Here is a 7,081-nt window from a genome sequence, read left to right as displayed (position 1 = left end):
GCGGTTCCTTTCGAACTCGTCGAACATTTCAATGCAAGTCATCGGCACTCGCATACCACTCAGGCACGAAACGCAAAATTTTTTGCAAGACTAACTCAAATCACTCAAATGTTAGCAGAAGATGACGGTTAAGCATTTGAACACAAGTGTAGATCTATATCTGGCGTTTTCAGAGACATATTCACCTGGGATGCTTGAGGACATTTAGACAAGTGTCGTTGTCGGCGAATTTTGCCGACTTCATTCTGTAGCAGGTGCAGCTTGCAGCACGATGCTCTGCATAGCACCGTTAAACACTGAGCTACACCGGCACGTACGGCATTCTTTGCACTGTGCAACTTAAAATGGCAAGCATTTCTTACTTCTTCTCTGAGAGCATCTGAAGAATCTTGTGGTGTGTATCACAGTCGTGCTTTCTCCATATATTCTACATGAAGATATGAACAGAGGGAAAACTTAGTTTCTCTCTCTTGGTGTGGAAAGCACTTAATCCTAATCCTTAGCTCCATTGAGCACTTTGCCTAAAGTCTGTACTCCGTAGAAGTTCCCTTACTCCACACAATTGATCATCGTGTCATACACAGTGTAAGCTCTATAAAAGAGATTACTTTGCGTTTGGCGCACCAGGCAAAATATTCAAGTGAATAATTTTACAAGCAAGAAAAAAGGCGGTCGCACCATCTAGCATGCAATGGCACAACTTGGCAACATATTTATTATTTAAAGTTTTAATCGCCATTCTCACATCCAGATTTGAGATTTCAGTGTCCTGTTCAGGCTTCCTCTTTTTATTCTACCCCTGCTTCTTTCTCCGTCTTTTCTTCTTCTTCCTTCTTCGCTTCAACCTTGTTAGCTCCTTCTAGGGATCCTCCATTCAATCCGCCTTGCAAAAGATTCGCGGCATTAGATGTTTGGAGCTCCTTCGTGAGTTGAGTCAAAGGGTTACTCTCTAACAATTGCTTGAAGGTATCCAGTTGGTCATCGGCGCGGCACAGGACAGCTGTAAATTGAAACGTGCCGAACCGTTTATTTCCGGCGCCGAACAGAGCGCGAAACCCTGTTAGTCATACCTCTTATTTTATTCACAACTCATATTTTGCTCTTAAGAGCCGTAACAGCCAAAGAGCATCGTAAACAGAACCATTACTATATGCTAGCGTTATGTGACAGCTCAAAATTTGGAAACCGGTAGAAATGAAACATCTCAATAATTTTGCTGATAATGAGGAAGTTATTGTTGCTCAAATGACCATTTGAAGTCGCATGCAGGCTCGTAAACATTTGAATTGGAGAAAAATACTGCTATCCTGTGCAAAGGTTTGATCGAAGTTAGCTCCCACACCAGGTCCCATTTGACCACCTATAATCATTATGCCCATTTAACTGCCTCTCATTTCATAAACACTTTACCTGCTCAATTCATATAGCACTTTTCAAGAAATGTATCCTTAACGTTCGTTGTCATATGCAGTAAAGAAATCGTGGACATATTATCACATCAGAAGGCATCTTAAAGGAGCAATAGCAGGCAGGATTCATGAAAGGCGCGAGGATGATGAGAATAGCAGGTAAGGAGAAAGGTCATAAATGGTAAAGAAAATCCTGCCAGGCCAGACTATCATGGGGCCCAGAGACCTTGCGTAATCACGCGGTTACGGTCAAAATGCCCTTGCAGCCTTTCGCTCACTGACAAGAAGTTTCCGGCATATTTTATGCAATACATATGCGGAGATGACAGCTCCAGCGACTCGAGGAAAATTTTCGGACACACGTGTGTGTGTGTGGGGGGGGGGGGGGGGGAAGAAGGGTGCAGGCGGGTTTTCAAGCCATCCGACTGCATTTATTTTTAATTGGTGGACGTTTCCCAAATTAGTGAAGTTTTGAACCACCTGCTCTAGAGTAAGTATGAAGAGAGTTAAGCAACATATGTGACAAGGATGACTGTGGCTGCTTAAGAAAACTCTCGTTCAGAAAAGAAAGGCAGTTTTTGCAAATATATTGCGTTATCTGACCTCATGAATGTCTGTAGCATAGAAATGAACAGTGGCATCATTTTGCTTAGTTTTTTTACATATTAAAGAAATTCTGCCATAAAAAGAGTTATATTTATTTGCTTCACTACCACCATTGTTTAAGTAATTTTCTATTACAGAAGTTCAGAATAGACTTACTCGGTGCACAGTTTTCTATTCAAACATTTTTCTCTAAATAGCCTCCCTAGTATATAAGAGAAATGCGCAACCACTTAAACAGGACACAGGAAGAAACACACACAACAGTTCACACACAATACTAATTTTATCAAGTAATGACGGAAAGATATTTTTTCTAAGCTTTCATGCTACTGAAACAAAAAAAATCAGGTTGTGTCAAACGAACCCAGAAATCGAACATTCTCCACTCTACTTCTCAAAGTCTAGTGCCCAATAAACCTCTTCAGCAGCATCGGTTATTCATTTGGCTTCATCTATACGCTATTGAGCAGTAGTGGCTTTAAGTTAACGGTTTTTTCTGGTCACCTTTCAGCTCTTTATGTGCTCATGTTCGCACCCCCCCCCCCCCTACACACAATGTAATCTCTATAATTTCGGCAGTGTGTGCGCGACAGGCCACGTCCAGCAAGTCTAAAACAATTTTTGGTTTTTTCCTTCAGCGAAGTGTAAAACAGCAATACTGCAACTGTTTTTGCTGTTGTTATGAGAGAGACAAATGAGAAAGGTCAGCCTGTGCTGCATCGGCCGTTCACTTTTGTGAAGCGGCTTCGTCTACTTGAAGCGCTGCGCGACTCGAACTTAGCAGCTAGTATGCTGCCAACAAATATGTATGTCTTGGGGAAGCCAGAAAAGCAAGCTGACTAGATTGAGCGCTGGATGCGATCAAACTGGCAAAGCAAGACCTTGCATGGCGGGAAATGACCTTTGTGACGTCACGTGCCACTTTTGCGCCAATCGGATCTCAAAGTTTTCTTTCCTAGTCAGTCAGGGCTCTCATTCACAAATTTTTGGTCTTATTCTTCGACTTTCTCCACGTCTCACTCTACGCTCGACAGAAGCGCGCATGCTAGTTAGAAAACGGAAGGAATTATGTTTCAGGCAAAGGTGCACGCTGCAGGCCTGCAGACTATGCGCGGTTTGAAAATGGCTCTCCTGTGCTGTTTCTCTCGGCCAAAAGGGGTGCGACAGCGCCGCCGATATTTCATTAAACGAGAAATCTGCGTTTCTAGCGAACTAATGCGGATAAAATTTTGCTGTGAGGTTATTTCTTGCTCCACCAATGCCAAAGAAGAATAATCTAAGAACGGTATTTTTTTTTTTTTCACAATTGTAATTTTTGCGCAATGTCCCCCTTAAGACAGCACTTATTGCCAAGAACGGTTGGAGTAATTATACAGCTGAAATTGCACCGCTGTAGCGGACGTGTTTTGCTCGGTTTAGAAGGTCACAAGTGCAAAAAGGCAACGAAAGAAGCTGAGATTGTGCCTAGCTAATAAAGGCTGTTTATGGCGTTGGCTCAGCTTGACACAAGGTAAGAAATAAAGGATCCCCTTACCGCATGTTAGTGATGCGACCAATAAAGCAGCAACGGAGGCCTTCAACATCTTGACCTGTTTGAAGGAAAAAAGGGATGACTTCATGGCAACACGAGTGGATTTTCTAGCCCATATTTACAGAAACCCGTCAATGAAATAAAAAGAATTGCGCCAACCATTTAAGAATACCAGCGCTTAATTCGCTCTGCGTTCTCCCAACCTTAGGCCCCCTCGCTAGCCGAAAGTGGTCCCATCCACCGCAGTGCCGAACAACGCGGATCGCAGAGGGAAGCTCCAACGCGCTGCGATTATATATATATATATATATATATATATATATATATATATATATATATATGAAGGAAAGAAGCCAACAGTCGGCGAGGCCAAGGAAAGCGTTGGGGATGGTACTTTGTCTTTTTTTTTTTTTTTCTTAATGTTTACTTGGACAATCACAGAAATTAGTAGTGTAATCTGTTTAGGGGAAAGATATATATATATATATATATATATATATATATATATATATATATATATATAGTACGTTGACTCCTGATAGAGCTGCTAGCTACGGAGCGCGTGAGGAGCGCCGCCGTCGGAAAGAGGGGAGAGTGGCGTCCTAAAATACACAGATTACTTTGTTCATTAGGATGTTTCAGCCCTAGGTGGGGCTCACTGATAGGAACTGAGGTTCGTGAGCACAGGTGAGCGGGGATGATTACAGCCGCGGCGACCACCGCATGATGATGATGATTTGCAACTGGACCGATCAAATGAATTTCTGCGCGTATACTGATGAATATCATATGGTAGAACACTTATTCCGCATTTCAGTACTGGTGAACATGATTTTAGAGTTCAATATGTAAGCTTTGTGTATCCACAGACACTACATAGCTTTGTGTATGTTTGGCTGCTAGTTGGCGCGCCTTGCAGTATTGTGCCTCCCTTGCGCGTAAACCGATAAATTCATGGAGTGGATCTGCTACTTGGAAAGCCGAATGGCTGCAGGCTTGTTGAAAGGCAGGACTTCTTGATACCTTTATTTATATGAAATACGATCAGGAAGGTTAATACCCATATCACGAATCAAAAGTTTTGAATGCGAAAGCAACCTCACTTTGTTTTCATGTGCTTGACTGAGATTTTCAGAGCAAAGTTGTTCAGCCTATATATCAGTAAGCGGTAGCAAGCGTCGCAAGAAATGACAATACAGGTTAATGGCTTTTTTTAGGTGTGCGAATCAAGAACCAAGTGTTGTTGAATTCTCGGGGGAAAATTTCAAAACAACCGACTTAGTGAATGTTACCGAAATCTGACAAAAAAAGAGAATTTTATAATGCCGTAACAAAAATTCCGCCACTGGGGAGTTTATGAACTTGCGTCCAGTAGACGAACAATACTGACACGTGAACACTCATGGAATGTAATGAGCGTGCGTCGTTTCGTATCATCAACAGTACATTACTATTATCGCTGATATGCACTTTATAAGGAACCTAAACATATTAAAACGCGCAATTTTGTAGAGGATAAGACAGAGAATTGTCAGCCCGTCTCTTCTGCCTCACTAATTAGTTATCGCATTGATGCTTAACAGTTCTCTATTCTTGAACAGTGACTTCATATGATCGGGGTACCTCTATATATCCCTTTCTGGCTAGGAAACTCGCATTTTTATCCTGCCCGAAGGTTGCTTTTTGAGGCGTATTCATCAAGTAACGAATTCTCTTACTACACTTCTGCAAATCTATTGCCAACTGGCTGCCTTGTGGTAAAAGCATAATTTTGTAATAGTGAAGTGACCTGGCCCCTGCATATTCTTAAAACGAAAACGGCACACTAGTGGCGGTAGTAAAAATTGAGATTTCCTGGTGCGGAACCATGACCGCGTTTTCATTTCGACAGACCGCAGAGGTGGCTCACCAAACGCAACTTGTTCCAGCACGTTTGAGAGCAACAAATTCAATGTAACGTAGGGTAGCCTTTTATTAATTTTTTATATTATAATTCAAGCGGCCGTGGGCATTATTGTAAGGAGCGAGCAGACACCATAAACAAATCAGTAGGCCAATGAAATCAAAACAGTACACAAACACAATAACAGAACAAAGAAAATGTCGGTCAAGTAAAACGAGTACAGCATGAGGACCACTGCATACAGTTACTCATGTTGATAAGAACAATGAACACTGCCTCAGTGATGTACTCTTATGTGGTGATACCTGATTCCAGACGCGAATCGGTAGTGGAAAAAAATGCTCTCTTATGAGCTTTAGTTTTGAATTTTTCTCTAATTCTCCATCTAGGATGAAATGTATCTGACTGGAAATGCGACTGAAGCAAATGGATGTGTTCGCTCATCTTTATTTTGCCGTCATATACTTTATGTAACATTTCTAAGCCAAAGTTATTCTTTCTTCAGTAGATGAAATCAACCATCCCAGCGTTACTTCAACGCCATCACACTGCTATCTAAGTCACAATTCTGAGAAGCAAATCGCGCGGCACTGTTCTCTGCCTGTTCCACGTGCCGGTCAAATTTAAAGTTTGATTATTCTAAACGCACGGTTGTACACCAATATTTGGCTGAATATAAAGAAAGTATAGAAGTTCTCTAACTTGTAATAGGTTTAAAATTTCGTCTTGAAATTATACATTCTACATATTCTATAGGCAAGGCTCTCGACGTTCTCGTTCCACTCAAGAATGGAGGAAAAGTAAACGCCAAAATATTTATAATCGGACATTCTCTGCTGCACGATTGCATCTAATTTATATTCGGCCAATGAAGGATAATGCCGGTGTATAAAGGAAGAAAAGGGACAATGTTTTGGATTAAGGGACTTTCACTGCAAACACTATTGTTGCAGTGGGCCACACTATTATGGAAATGAAAGAAATTTGAAGAATTTTCGGCTCGATAGGCACACCGCTTTTACCTTCCACCTGTAGGTTCAATGTCGGCAATGAAAATTACCAACAATCCATGCATGATCAAACGCAGGCATGTAAGCAAACTTCAGAGGTATGTTTCATTCAAAATTGTAGCAAAGGCAACAGGAAGGTAGCAGCTGGAAATACTTGTATAAATGCGATTGGAGGACACACAATGTAAAACATACGAACTATTGAAATTCAGGTACTCACTCCTCGTGGCTTTTAGAGGTAATATTGCTGCTTCCAAAAAACGCTCCCTAAGCCCTGCTTTGCTCACATATATAGTATGTCCAGCAACGTGAGGTTTGACGTCAGACGTGTTGCGTGATAAGAATGGCATTCTCAACCCCATCTAAGGCTTTCTTATCGACATATACACTCTTGTATCTATCTAGTGGGCCTGGTAATAACCTCCGTCTGTGCGTCCAGCCAAGGTCGCTATTGCGCGTTCTACACAGCGTCGGCAGGGTGCAGGCAAACAGTTGTAGTGCAGTGTTAGTGTGTCACTACTGCGGCCATAAACGTTCGCAGGACGATGTCATCTTCCCTTTTATACCAGGCCAGCCGTCCGTGGGCCTTTGCGATACCGAGAAAGCTGCATTATCACAGAGA

At 41.9% G+C, this 7,081-nt stretch overlaps 1 long non-coding RNA gene across 1 annotated transcript; it reads right to left on the bottom strand.

Moving 5' to 3' along the window:
* Nucleotides 1–712: 712 nt before the first annotated feature.
* Nucleotides 713–6,780, bottom strand: LOC146200190 (uncharacterized). Its single transcript, XR_014704803.1, has 3 exons — nucleotides 6,680–6,780; nucleotides 3,550–3,604; nucleotides 713–1,000 (listed from the first exon to the last, which is right to left on the bottom strand). It is a non-coding gene; the product is annotated as an uncharacterized LOC146200190 (long non-coding RNA).
* Between the last annotated feature and the right edge of the window lie 301 nt (nucleotides 6,781–7,081).

The sequence above is a fragment of the Amblyomma maculatum genome, chromosome 2, assembly GCF_055883805.1.
Source record: "Amblyomma maculatum isolate TAMU_Amacu chromosome 2, ASM5588380v1, whole genome shotgun sequence".
In the NCBI taxonomy this organism is placed as follows: Eukaryota; Metazoa; Arthropoda; class Arachnida; order Ixodida; family Ixodidae; genus Amblyomma; species Amblyomma maculatum.
The sequence above is the reverse complement of the archived record's forward strand: the minus strand, read 5'-3'. Positions and strand labels throughout refer to the sequence as shown.